Source organism: Pristiophorus japonicus, chromosome 8 (genome assembly GCF_044704955.1).
Source record: "Pristiophorus japonicus isolate sPriJap1 chromosome 8, sPriJap1.hap1, whole genome shotgun sequence".
NCBI classification, from domain to species: domain Eukaryota; kingdom Metazoa; phylum Chordata; class Chondrichthyes; family Pristiophoridae; genus Pristiophorus; species Pristiophorus japonicus.
Window position 1 is genome coordinate 152,277,847 of NC_091984.1, and position 14,168 is coordinate 152,292,014.

The 14,168-nt window shown below is 51.0% G+C and overlaps 1 protein-coding gene across 1 annotated transcript in view; it reads left to right on the forward strand.

The window, feature by feature from the left end:
* Positions 1 to 14,168, forward strand: part of LOC139268197 (probable voltage-dependent R-type calcium channel subunit alpha-1E) — a 952,421-nt gene that overhangs the window by 312,950 nt on the left and 625,303 nt on the right. The window lies entirely within an intron of this gene.

The window sequence follows — 14,168 nt, forward strand, 5'->3', positions numbered from 1 at the left end:
TATTGGTGCAATGGTCAGGCATTGGTGCACTGGTCTCAGGTATTGGTGCAATGGTCAGGTATCGGTGCACTGGTCAGGTATCGGTGCACTGGTCTTGGGTATTGGTGCACTGGTCAGGTATCGGTGCAATGGTCAGGTATTGGTGCACTGGTTACGTATTGTTGCAGTGGTCTCAGGTATTGATGCACTGGTCAGGTATCGGTGCACTGGTCAGGTAATGGTGCACTGGTCAGGTATCGGTGCACTGGTCAGGTATCGGTGCACTGGTCAGGTCTTGGTGTCATGGTCAGGTACCGGTGCATTGGTCAGGTACCGGTGCACTGGTCAGGTACAGGTGCACTAGTCAGGTATTTGTGCACTAGTCAGGTTTTTGTGCACTGGTCAGGTATTTGTGCACTAGTCAGGTATTTATGCACTGGTCAGTTATAGGTGCAGTGGTCAGGTATCGATGCACTGGTCAGGTATTGGTGCAATGGTCAGGCATTGGTGCACTGGTCTCAGGTATTGGGCAATGGTCAGGTATCGGTGCACTGGTCAGGTATAGGGTTTCTGGTCAGGTATTGGTGCACTGGTCTCAGGTATTGGTGCACTGGTCACAGGTATTTCTGCACTGGTCAGGTATAGATGCACTGGTCAGGTATTGGTGCACTGGTCTCAGGTATTGGTGCACTGGTCAGGTATTTCTGCACTGGTCAGGTATAGGTGCACTGGTCAGGTATTGTTGCACTGGTCAGGTATTGCTGCACTGGTCAGGTATTGCTGCACTGGTCAGGTATTGCTGCACTGGTCAGGTATAGGTGCACTGGTCAGGTATTGGTGCAATGGTGAGGTATTGGTCCAATGGTCAGGTATCAGTGCACTGGTCTCGGGTATTGGTGCACTGGTCACGTACCGGAGCAATGGTCACGTATTGGTGTACTGGTGAGGTATTGGTGCACCGGTTAGGTATTGTTGCAGTGGTCTCACGTATTGGTGCACTGGTGAGGTATTGGTGCAATGGTCAGGTATCGGTGCACTGGTCTCGGGTATTGGTGCACTGGTCAGGTATTGGTGCAATGGTCAGGTATTGGTGCACTGGTGAGGTATTGGTGCACTGGTTAGGTATTGTTTCAGTGGTCTCAGGTATTGGTGCACTGGTGAGGTATTGGTGCACTGGTGAGGTATTGGTGCAATGGCCAGGTATTGGTGCAATGGTCAGGTATCGGTGCACTGGCCGCAGGTATTTCTGCACGGGTCAGGTATTGGAGCACTGGTCAGGTATTTCTGCACTGGTCAGTTATAGGTGCACTGGTCAGGTACAGGTGCACTGGTCAGGTATAGGTGCTCTGGTCAGGTATTGGTGCACTGGTCAGGTATTGTTGCACTGGTCAGGTATAGGTGCACTGGTCAGATATTGATGCAATGGTCAGGTATCGGTGCACTGGTCATGTATCGGTGCACTGGTCTCGGGTATTGGTGCACTGGTCAGGTATCGGTGCAATGGTCAGGTATTGGTGCACTGGTTACGTATTGTTGCAGTGGTCTCAGGTATTGATGCACTGGTCAGGTATTGGTGCACTGGTGAGGTATTGGTCCAATGGTCAGGTATCGGTGCACTGGTCAGGTAATGGTGCACTGGTCAGGTATCGGTGCACTGGTCAGGTATCGGTGCACTGGTCAGGTCTTGGTGTCATGGTCAGGTACCGGTGCATTGGTCAGGTACCGGTGCACTGGTCAGGTACAGGTGCACTAGTCAGGTACAAGTGCACTAGTCAGGTATTTGTGCACTGGTCAGGTATTTGTGCACTGGTCAGGTATTTGTGCACTGCTCAGTTATAGGTGCAGTGGTCAGGTATTTGTGCAGTGGTCAGGTATTTGTGCACTGGTCAGGTATTTGTGCACTGGTCAGGTATCGGTGCAATGGTGGTGTATTGGTGCAATGGTCAGATATTGATGCACTGGTGAGGTATCGATGCACTGGTGAGGTATCGATGCACTGGTGAGGTATAGATGCACTGGTCAGGTATCGGTGCACTGGTCAGGTATCGATGCACTGGTCAGGTATTGGTGCAATGGTCAGGCATTGGTGCACTGGTCTCAGGTATTGGTGCAGTGGTCAGGTATCGGTGCACTGGTCAGGTATAGGGGTTCTGGTCAGGTATTGGTGCACTGGTCTCAGGTATTGGTGCACTGGTCACAGGTATTTCTGCACTGGTCATGTATAGATGCACTGGTCAGGTATTGTTGCACTGGTCAGGTATTGGTGCACTGGTCAGGTATTTCTGCACTGGTCAGGTATTGTTGCACTGGTCAGGTATTGTTGCACTGGTCAGGTATTGCTGCACTGGTCAGGTATAGGTGCACTGGTCAGGTATTGGTGCAATGGTCAGGTATTGGTCCAATGGTCAGGTATCGGTGCACTGGTCAGGTAATGGTGCACTGGTCAGATATTGATGCAATGGTCAGGTATCGGTGCACTGGTGAGGTATTGGTGCAATGGTCAGGTATCGGAGCAATGGTCACGTATTGGTGTACTGGTGAGGTATTGGTGCACCGGTTAGGTATTGTTGCAGTGGTCTCACGTATTGGTGCACTGGTGAGGTATTGGTGTACTGGTGAGGTATTGGTGCATTGGTTAGGTATTGTTGCAGTGGTCTCAGGTATTGGTGCAATGGTCGGGTATCGGTGCACTGGTCAGGTATTGGTGCAATGGTCAGGCATTGGTGCACTGGTCTCAGGTATTGGTGCAATGGTCAGGTATCGGTATCGGTTCACTGGTCAGGTATAGGTGCACTGGTCAGGTATTGGTGCACTGGTGAGGTATTGGTCCAATGGTCAGGTATCGGTGCACTGGTCAGGTAATGGTGCACTGGTCAGGTATCGGTGCACTGGTCAGGTATCGGTGCACTGGTCAGGTCTTGGTGTCATCGTCAGGTACCGGTGCATTGGTCAGGTACCGGTGCACTGGTCAGGTACAGGTGCACTAGTCAGGTATTTGTGCACTGATCAGGTATTTGTGCACTGGTCAGTTATAGGTGCAGTGGTCAGGTATTTGTGCAGTGGTCAGGTATTTGTGCAGTGGTCAGGTATTTGTGCAGTGGTCAGGTATTTGTGCACTGGTCAGGTATTTGTACACTGGTCAGGTATCGGTGCAATGGTGGTGTATTGATGCACTGGTGAGGTATCGATGCACTGGTGAGGTATCGATGCACTGGTGAGGTATCGATGCACTGGTCAGGTATCGGTGCACTGGTCAGGTATCGATGCACTGGTCAGGTATTGGTGCAATGGTCAGGTATCGGTGCACTGGTCAGTTATAGGGGTTCTGGTCAGGTATTGGTGCACTGGTCTCAGGTATTGGTGCACTGGTCACAGGTATTTCTGCACTGGTCAGGTATACATGCACTGGTCAGGTATTGGTGCACTGGTCAGGTATTTCTGCACTGGTCAGGTATTGTTGCACTGGTCAGGTATAGGTGCACTGGTCAGGTATTGCTGCACTGGTCAGGTATTGCTGCACTGGTCAGGTATAGGTGCACTGGTCAGATATTGATGCAATGGTCAGGTATCGGTGCACTGGTCAGGTATCGGTGCACTGGTGAGGTATTGGTGCACTGGTCAGGTATCAGTGCACTGGTCTCGGGTATTGGTGCACTGGTCAGGTACCGGAGCAATGGTCACGTATTGGTGTACTGGTGAGGTATTGGTGCACCGGTTAGGTATTGTTTCAGTGGTCTCACGTATTGGTGCACTGGTGAGGTATTGGTGTACTGGTGAGGTATTGGTGCATTGGTTAGGTATTGTTGCAGTGGTCTCAGGTATTGGTCCAATGGTCAGGTATCGGTGCACTGGTCAGGTAATGGTGCACTGGTCAGATATTGATGCAATGGTCAGGTATCGGTGCACTGGTCAAGTATCGGTGCACTGGTGGTGAGGTATTGGTGCAATGGTCAGGTATCGGTGCACTGGTCTCGGGTATTGGTGCACTGGTCAGGTATTGGTGCAATGGTCAGGTATTGGTGCACTGGTGAGGTATTGGTGCACTGGTTAGGTATTGTTGCAGTGGTCTCAGGTATTGGTGCACTGGTGAGGTATTGGTGCACAGGTGAGGTATTGGTGCAATGGCCAGGTATTGGTGCAATGATCAGGTATCGGTGCACTGGCCGCAGGTATTTCTGCACGGGTCAGGTATTGGAGCACTGGTCAGGTATTTCTGCACTGGTCAGTTATAGGTGCACTGGTCAGGTACAGGTGCACTGGTCAGGTATAGGTGCTCTGGTCAGGTATTGGTGCACTGGTCAGGTATTGTTGCACTGGTCAGGTATAGGTGCACTGGTCAGATATTGATGCAATGGTCAGGTATCGGTGCACTGGTCAGGTATCGGTGCACTGGTCTCGCGTATTGGTGCACTGGTCAGGTATCGGTGCAATGGTCAGGTATTGGTGCACTGGTTACGTATTGTTGCAGTGGTCTCAGGTATTGATGCACTGGTGAGGTATCGATGCACTGGTGAGGTATCGATGCACTGGTGAGGTAAGGGTGCACTGGTCAGGTATCGATGCACTGGTCAGGTATTGGTGCAATGGTCAGGCATTGGTGCACTGGTCTCAGGTATTGGTGCAATGGTCAGGTATCGGTGCACTGGTCAGGTATAGGGTTTCTGGTCAGGTATTGGTGCACTGGTCTCAGGTATTGGTGCACTGGTCACAGGTATTTCTGCACTGGTCAGGTAAAGATGCACTGGTCAGGTATTGGTGCACTGGTCAAGGATTGGTGCACTGGTCAGGTATTTCTGCACTGGTCAGGTATAGGTGCACTGGTCAGGTATTGTTGCACTGGTCAGGTATTGCTGCACTGGTCAGGTATTGCTGCACTGGTCAGGTATAGGTGCACTGGTCAGGTATTGGTGCAATGGTGAGGTATTGGTCCAATGGTCAGGTATCAGTGCACTGGTCTCGGGTATTGGTGCACTGGTCAGGTACCGGAGCAATGGTCACGTATTGGTGTACTGGTGAGGTATTGGTGCACCGGTTAGGTATTGTTGCAGTGGTCTCACGTATTGGTGCACTGGTGAGGTATTGGTGTACTGGTGAGGTATTGGTGCATTGGTTAGGTATTGTTGCAGTGGTCTCAGGTATTGGTGCAATGGTCGGGTATCGGTGCACTGGTCAGGTATTGGTGCAATGGTCAGGCATTGGTGCACTGGTCTCAGGTATTGGTGCAATGGTCAGCTTTCGGTGCACTTGTCAGGTATCGGGTTTCTGGTCAGGTATTGGTGCACTGGTCTCAGGTATTGGTGCACTGGTCACAGGTATTTCTGCACTGGTCAGGTATTGGTGCACTGGTCAGGTATTGGTGCACTGGTCAGGTATTGGTGCACTGGTCAGGTATAGGAGCTCTGGTCAGGTATAGGTGCTCTGGTCAGGTATTGATGCAATGGTCAGGTATCGGTGCACTGGTCAAGTATCGGTGCACTGGTAAGGTAATGGTGCACTGGTCAGATATTGATGCAATGGTCAGGTATCGGTGCATTGGTCAAGTATCGGTGCACTGGTGGTGAGGTATTGGTGCAATGGTCAGGTATCGGTGCACTGGTCTCGGGTATTGGTGCACTGGTCAGGTATTGGTGCAATGGTCAGGTATTGGTGCACTGGTGAGGTATTGGTGCACTGGTTAGATATTGTTTCAGTGGTCTCAGGTACTGGTGCACTGGTGAGGTATTGGTGCACTGGTGAGGTATTGGTGCAATGGCCAGGTATTGGTGCAATGGTCAGGTAACGGTGCACTGGCCGCAGGTATTTCTGCACGGGTCAGGTATTGGAGCACTGGTCAGGTATTTCTGCACTGGTCAGTTATAGGTGCACTGGTCAGGTACAGGTGCACTGGTCAGGTATAGGTGCTCTGGTCAGGTATTGGTGCACTGGTCAGGTATTGTTGCACTGGTCAGGTATAGGTGCACTGGTCAGATATTGATACAATGGTCAGGTATCGGTGCACTGGTCAGGTATCGGTGCACTGGTCTCGGGTATTGGTGCACTGGTCAGGTATCGGTGCAATGGTCAGGTATTGGTGCACTGGTTACGTATTGTTGCAGTGGTCTCAGGTATTGATGCACTGGTCAGGTATTGGTGCACTGGTGAGGTATTGGTCCAATGGTCAGGTATCGGTGCACTGGTCAGGTAATGGTGCACTGGTCAGGTATCGGTGCACTGGTCAGGTATCGGTGCACTGGTCAGGTCTTGGTGTCATGGTCAGGTACCGGTGCATTGGTCAGGTACCGGTGCACTGGTCAGGTACAGGTGCACTAGTCAGGTACAAGTGCACTAGTCAGGAATTTGTGCACTGGTCAGGTATTTGTGCACTGCTCAGTTATAGGTGCAGTGGTCAGGTATTTGTGCAGTGGTCAGGTATTTGTGCACTGGTCAGGTATTTGTGCACTGGTCAGGTATCGGTTCAATGGTGGTGTATTGGTGCAATGGTCAGATATTGATGCACTGGTGAGGTATCGATGCACTGGTGAGGTATCGATGCACTGGTGAGGTATCGATGCACTGGTCAGGTATCGGTGCACTGGTCAGGTATCGATGTACTGGTCAGGTATTGGTGCAATGGTCAGGCATTGGTGCACTGGTCTCAGGTATTGGTGCAATGGTCAGGTATCAGTGCACTGGTCAGGTATCGGTGCACTAGTCTCGGGTATTGGTGCACTGGTCAGGTATCGGTGCAATGGTCAGGTATTGGTGCACTGGTTACGTATTGTTGCAGTGGTCTCAGGTATTGATGCACTGGTCAGGTATTGGTGCACTGGTGAGGTATTGGTCCAATGGTCAGGTATCGGTGCACTGGTCAGGTCATGGTGCACTGGTCAGGTATCGGTGCACTGGTCATGTATCGGTGCACTGGTCAGGTCTTGGTGTCATGGTCAGGTACCGGTGCATTGGTCAGGTACCGGTGCACTGGTCAGGTACAGGTGCACTAGTCAGGTATTTGTGCACTAGTCAGGTATTTGTGCACTGGTCAGGTATTTGTGCACTAGTCAGGTATTTGTGCAATGGTCAGTTATAGGTGCAGTGGTCAGTTATTTGTGCAGTGGTCAGGTATTTGTGCACTGGTCAGGTATTTGTGCACTGGTCAGGTATCGGTGCAATGGTGGTGTATTGGTGCAATGGTCAGATATTGATGCACTGGTGAGGTATCGATGCACTGGTGAGGTATCGATGCACTGGTGAGGTAAAGGTGCACTGGTCAGGTATCGATGCTCTGGTCAGGTATTGGTGCAATGGTCAGGCATTGGTGCACTGGTCTCAGGTATTGGTGCAATGGTCAGGTATCGGTGCACTGGTCAGGTATAGGGTTTCTGGTCAGGTATTGGTGCACTGGTCTCAGGTATTGGTGCACTGGTCACAGGTATTTCTGCACTGGTCAGGTATTGGTGCTCTGGTCAGGTATTGGTGCAATGGTGAGGTATTGGTCCAATGGTCAGGTATCGGTGCACTGGTCAGGTAATGGTGCACTGGTCAGGTATTGATGCAATGGTCAGGTATCGGTGCACTGGTCAAGTATCGGTGCACTGGTAAGGTAATGGTGCACTGGTCAGATATTGATGCAATGGTCAGGTATCGGTGCATTGGTCAAGTATTGGTGCACTGGTGGTGAGGTATTGGTGCAATGGTCAGGTATCGGTGCACTGGTCTCGGGTTTTGGTGCACTGGTCAGGTATTGGTGCAATGGTCAGGTATTGGTGCACTGGTGAGGTATTGGTGCACTGGTTAGGTATTGTTTCAGTGGTCTCAGGTATTGGTGCACTGGTGAGGTATTGGTGCACTGGTGAGGTATTGGTGCAATGGCCAGGTATTGGTGCAATGGTCAGGTATCGGTGCACTGGCCGCAGGTATTTCTGCACGGGTCAGGTATTGGAGCACTTGTCAGGTATTTCTGCACTGGTCAGTTATAGGTGCACTGGTCAGGTACAGGTGCACTGGTCAGGTATAGGTGCTCTGGTCAGGTATTGGTGCACTGGTCAGGTATTGTTGCACTGGTCAGGTATAGGTGCACTGGTCAGATATTGATGCAATGGTCAGGTATCGGTGCACTGGTCAGGTATTGGTGCACTGGTCTCGGGTATTGGTGCACTGGTCAGGTATCGGTGCAATGGTCAGGTATTGGTGCACTGGTTACGTATTGTTGCAGTGGTCTCAGGTATTGATGCACTGGTCAGGTATTGGTGCACTGGTGAGGTATTGGTCCAATGGTCAGGTATCGGTGCACTGGTCAGGTAATGGTGCACTGGTCAGGTATCGGTGCACTGGTCAGGTATCGGTGCACTTCTCAGGTCTTGGTGTCATGGTCAGGTACCGGTGCATTGGTCAGGTACCGGTGCACTGGTCAGGTACAGGTGCACTAGTCAGGTACAAGTGCACTAGTCAGGTATTTGTGCACTGGTCAGGTATTTGTGCACTGGTCAGGTATTTGTGCACTGCTCAGTTATCGGTGCCGTGGTCAGGTATTTGTGCAGTGGTCAGGTATTTGTGCACTGGTCAGGTATTTGTGCACTGGTCAGGTATCGGTGCAATGGTGGTGTATTGGTGCAATGGTCAGATATTGATGCACTGGTGAGGTATCGATGCACTGGTGAGGTATCGATGCACTGGTGAGGTATTGATGCACTGGTCAGGTATCGGTGCACTGGTCAGGTATCGATGCACTGGTCAGGTATTGGTGCAATGGTCAGGCATTGGTGCACTGGTCTCAGGTATTGGTGCAATGGTCAGGTATCGGTGCACTGGTCAGGTATAGGGGTTCTGGTCAGGTATTGGTGCACTGGTCTCAGGTATTGGTGCACTGGTCACAGGTATTTCTGCACTGGTCAGGTATAGATGCACTGGTCAGGTATTGTTGCACTGGTCAGGTATTGGTGCACTGGTCAGGTATTTCTGCACTGGTCAGGTATTGTTGCACTGGTCAGGTATTGTTGCACTGGTCAGGTATAGGTGCACTGGTCAGGTATAGGTGCACTGGTCAGGTATTGGTGCAATGGTGAGGTATTGGTCCAATGGTCAGGTATCGGTGCACTGGTCAGGTAATGGTGCACTGGTCAGATATTGATGCAATGGTCAGGTATCGGTGCACTGGTGAGGTATTGGTGCAATGGTCAGGTATCAGTGCACTGGTCTCGGGTATTGGTGCACTGGTCAGGTACCGGAGCAATGTTCATGTATTGGTGTACTGGTGAGGTATTGGTGCACCGGTTAGGTATTGTTGCAGTGGTCTCACGTATTGGTGTACTGGTGAGGTATTGGTGCATTGGTTAGGTATTGTTGCAGTGGTCTCAGGTATTGGTGCAATGGTCGGGTATCGGTGCACTGGTCTCAGGTATTGGTGCAATGGTCAGGTATCGGTGCACTGGTCAGGTATAGGTGCACTGGTCAGGTATTGGTGCAATGGTGAGGTATTGGTCCAATGGTCAGGTATCGGTGCACTGGTCAGGTAATGGTGCACTGGTCAGATATTGATGCAATGGTCAGGTATTGGTGCACTGGTCAGGTATCGTTGCACTGGTGAGGTATTGGTGCAATGGTCAGGTATCGGTGCACTGGTCTCAGGTATTGGTGCACTGGTCACAGGTATTTCTGCCCTGGTCAGGTATAGATGCACTGGTCAGGTATTGGTGCACTGGTCAGGTATTGGTGCACTGGTCAGGTATTTCTGCACTGGTCAGGTATAGGTGCACTGGTCAGGTATAGGTGCACTGGTCAGGTATTGTTGCACTGGTCAGGTATTGTTGCACTGGTCAGGTATTGCTGCACTGGTCAGGTATAGGTGCACTGGTCAGGTATTGGTGCAATGGTGAGGTATTGGTCCAATGGTCAGGTATCGGTGCACTGGTCAGGTAATGGTGCACTGGTCAAATATTGATGCATTGGTCAGGTATCGGTGCAATGGTCAGGTATCGGTGCACTGGTCAGGTATTGGTGCAATGGTCAGGTATCAGTGCACTGGTCTCGGGTATTGGTGCACTGGTCAGGTACCGGAGCAATGGTCACGTATTGGTGTACTGGTGAGGTATTGGTGCACCGGTTAGGTATTGTTGCAGTGGTCTCACGTATTGGTGCACTGGTGAGGTATTGGTGTACTGGTGAGGTATTGGTGCATTGGTTAGGTATTGTTGCAGTGGTCTCAGGTATTGGTGCAATGGTCAGGTATCGGTGCACTGGTCAGGTATAGGGTTTCTGGTCAGGTATTGGTGCACTGGTCTCAGGTATTGGTGCACTGGTCACAGGTATTTCTGCACTGGTCAGGTATAGATGCACTGCTCAGGTATTGGTGCACTGGTCAGGGATTGGTGCACTGGTCAGGTATTTCTGCACTGGTCAGTTATAGGTGCACTGGTCAGGTATTGTTGCACTGGCCAGGTATTGCTGCACTGGTCAGGTATTGCTGCACTGGTCAGGTATTGCTGCACTGGTCAGGTATAGGTGCACTGGTCAGGTATTGGTGCAATGGTGAGGTATTGGTCCAATGGTCAGGTATCAGTGCACTGGTCTCGGGTATTGGTGCACTGGTCACGTACCGGAGCAATGGTCACGTATTGGTGTACTGGTGAGGTATTGGTGCACCGGTTAGGTATTGTTGCAGTGGTCTCACGTATTGGTGCACTGGTGAGGTATTGGTGTACTGGTGAGGTATTGGTGCATTGGTTAGGTATTGTTGCAGTGGTCTCAGGTATTGGTGCAATGGTCGGGTATCGGTGCACTGGTCAGGTATTGGTGCAATGGTCAGGCATTGGTGCACTGGTCTCAGGTATTGGTGCAATGGTCAGCCTTCGGTGCACTTGTCAGGTATCGGGTTTCTGGTCAGGTATTGGTGCACTGGTCTCAGGTATTGGTGCACTGGTCACAGGTATTTCTGCACTGGTCAGGTATTGGTGCTCTGGTCAGGTATAGGTGCTCTGGTCAGGTATAGGTGCTCTGGTCAGATATAGGTGCACTGGTCAGGTATTGGTGCAATGGTGAGGTATTGGTCCAATGGTCAGGTATCGGTGCACTGGTCAGGTAATGGTGCACTGGTCAGGTATTGATGCAATGGTCAGGTATCGGTGCACTGGTCAAGTATCGGTGCACTGGTAAGGTAATGGTGCACTGGTCAGATATTGATGCAATGGTCAGGTATCGGTGCATTGGTCAAGTATTGGTGCACTGGTGGTGAGGTATTGGTGCAATGGTCAGGTATCGGTGCACTGGTCTCGGGTATTGGTGCACTGGTCAGGTATTGGTGCAATGGTCAGGTATTGGTGCACTGGTGAGGTATTGGTGCACTGGTTAGGTATTGTTTCAGTGGTCTCAGGTATTGGTGCACTGGTGAGGTATTGGTGCACTGGTGAGGTATTGGTGCAATGGCCAGGTATTGGTGCAATGGTCAGGTATCGGTGCACTGGCCGCAGGTATTTCTGCACGGGTCAGGTATTGGAGCACTGGTCAGGTATTTCTGCACTGGTCAGTTATAGGTGCACTGGTCAGGTACAGGTGCACTGGTCAGGTATAGGTGCTCTGGTCAGGTATTGGTGCACTGGTCAGGTATTGTTGCACTGGTCAGGTATAGGTGCACTGGTCAGATATTGATGCAATGGTCAGGTATCGGTGCACTGGTCAGGTATTGGTGCACTGGTCTCGGGTATTGGTGCACTGGTCAGGTATCGGTGCAATGGTCAGGTATTGGTGCACTGGTTACGTATTGTTGCAGTGGTCTCAGGTATTGATGCACTGGTCAGGTATTGGTGCACTGGTGAGGTATTGGTCCAATGGTCAGGTATCGGTGCACTGGTCAGGTAATGGTGCACTGGTCAGGTATCGGTGCACTGGTCAGGTATCGGTGCACTTCTCAGGTCTTGGTGTCATGGTCAGGTACCGGTGCATTGGTCAGGTACCGGTGCACTGGTCAGGTACAGGTGCACTAGTCAGGTACAAGTGCACTAGTCAGGTATTTGTGCACTGGTCAGGTATTTGTGCACTGGTCAGGTATTTGTGCACTGCTCAGTTATCGGTGCCGTGGTCAGGTATTTGTGCAGTGGTCAGGTATTTGTGCACTGGTCAGGTATTTGTGCACTGGTCAGGTATCGGTGCAATGGTGGTGTATTGGTGCAATGGTCAGATATTGATGCACTGGTGAGGTATCGATGCACTGGTGAGGTATCGATGCACTGGTGAGGTATCGATGCACTGGTCAGGTATCGGTGCACTGGTCAGGTATCGATGCACTGGTCAGGTATTGGTGCAATGGTCAGGCATTGGTGCACTGGTCTCAGGTATTGGTGCAATGGTCAGGTATCGGTGCACTGGTCAGGTATAGGGGTTCTGGTCAGGTATTGGTGCACTGGTCTCAGGTATTGGTGCACTGGTCACAGGTATTTCTGCACTGGTCAGGTATAGATGCACTGGTCAGGTATTGTTGCACTGGTCAGGTATTGGTGCACTGGTCAGGTATTTCTGCACTGGTCAGGTATTGTTGCACTGGTCAGGTATTGTTGCACTGGTCAGGTATTGCTCCACTGGTCAGGTATAGGTGCACTGGTCAGGTATTGGTGCAATGGTGAGGTATTGGTCCAATGGTCAGGTATCGGTGCACTGGTCAGGTAATGGTGCACTGGTCAGATATTGATGCAATGGTCAGGTATCGGTGCACTGGTGAGTTATTGGTGCAATGGTCAGGTATCAGTGCACTGGTCTCGGGTATTGGTGCACTGGTCAGGTACCGGAGCAATGCTCATGTATTGGTGTACTGGTGAGGTATTGGTGCACCGGTTAGGTATTGTTGCAGTGGTCTCACGTATTGGTGTACTGGTGAGGTATTGGTGCATTGGTTAGGTATTGTTGCAGTGGTCTCAGGTATTGGTGCAATGGTCGGGTATCGGTGCACTGGTCTCAGGTATTGGTGCAATGGTCAGGTATCGGTGCACTGGTCAGGTATAGGTGCACTGGTCAGGTATTGGTGCAATGGTGAGGTATTGGTCCAATGGTCAGGTATCGGTGCACTGGTCAGGTAATGGTGCACTGGTCAGATATTGATGCAATGGTCAGGTATTGGTGCACTGGTCAGGTATCGTTGCACTGGTGAGGTATTGGTGCAATGGTCAGGTATCGGTGCACTGGTCTCAGGTATTGGTGCACTGGTCACAGGTATTTCTGCCCTGGTCAGGTATAGATGCACTGGTCAGGTATTGGTGCACTGGTCAGGTATTGGTGCACTGGTCAGGTATTTCTGCACTGGTCAGGTATAGGTGCACTGGTCAGGTATAGGTGCACTGGTCAGGTATTGTTGCACTGGTCAGGTATTGTTGCACTGGTCAGGTATTGCTGCACTGGTCAGGTATAGGTGCACTGGTCAGGTATTGGTGCAATGGTGAGGTATTGGTCCAATGGTCAGGTATCGGTGCACTGGTCAGGTAATGGTGCACTGGTCAGATATTGATGCATTGGTCAGGTATCGGTGCACTGGTCAGGTATCGGTGCACTGGTCAGGTATTGGTGCAATGGTCAGGTATCAGTGCACTGGTCTCGGGTATTGGTGCACTGGTCAGGTACCGGAGCAATGGTCACGTATTGGTGTACTGGTGAGGTATTGGTGCACCGGTTAGGTATTGTTGCAGTGGTCTCACGTATTGGTGCACTGGTGAGGTATTGGTGTACTGGTGAGGTATTGGTGCATTGGTTAGGTATTGTTGCAGTGGTCTCAGGTATTGGTGCAATGGTCAGGTATCGGTGCACTGGTCAGGTATAGGGTTTCTGGTCAGGTATTGGTGCACTGGTCTCAGGTATTGGTGCACTGGTCACAGGTATTTCTGCACTGGTCAGGTATAGATGCACTGCTCAGGTATTGGTGCACTGGGCAGGGATTGGTGCACTGGTCAGGTATTTCTGCACTGGTCAGTTATAGGTGCACTGGTCAGGTATTGTTGCACTGGCCAGGTATTGCTGCACTGGTTAGGTATTGCTGCACTGGTCAGGTATTGCTGCACTGGTCAGGTATAGGTGCACTGGTCAGGTATTGGTGCAATGGTGAGGTATTGGTCCAATGGTCAGGTATCAGTGCACTGGTCTCGGGTATTGGTGCACTGGTCACGTACCGGAGCAATGGTCACGTATTGGTGTACTGGTGAGGTATTGGTGCACCGGTTAGGTATTGTTGCAGTGGT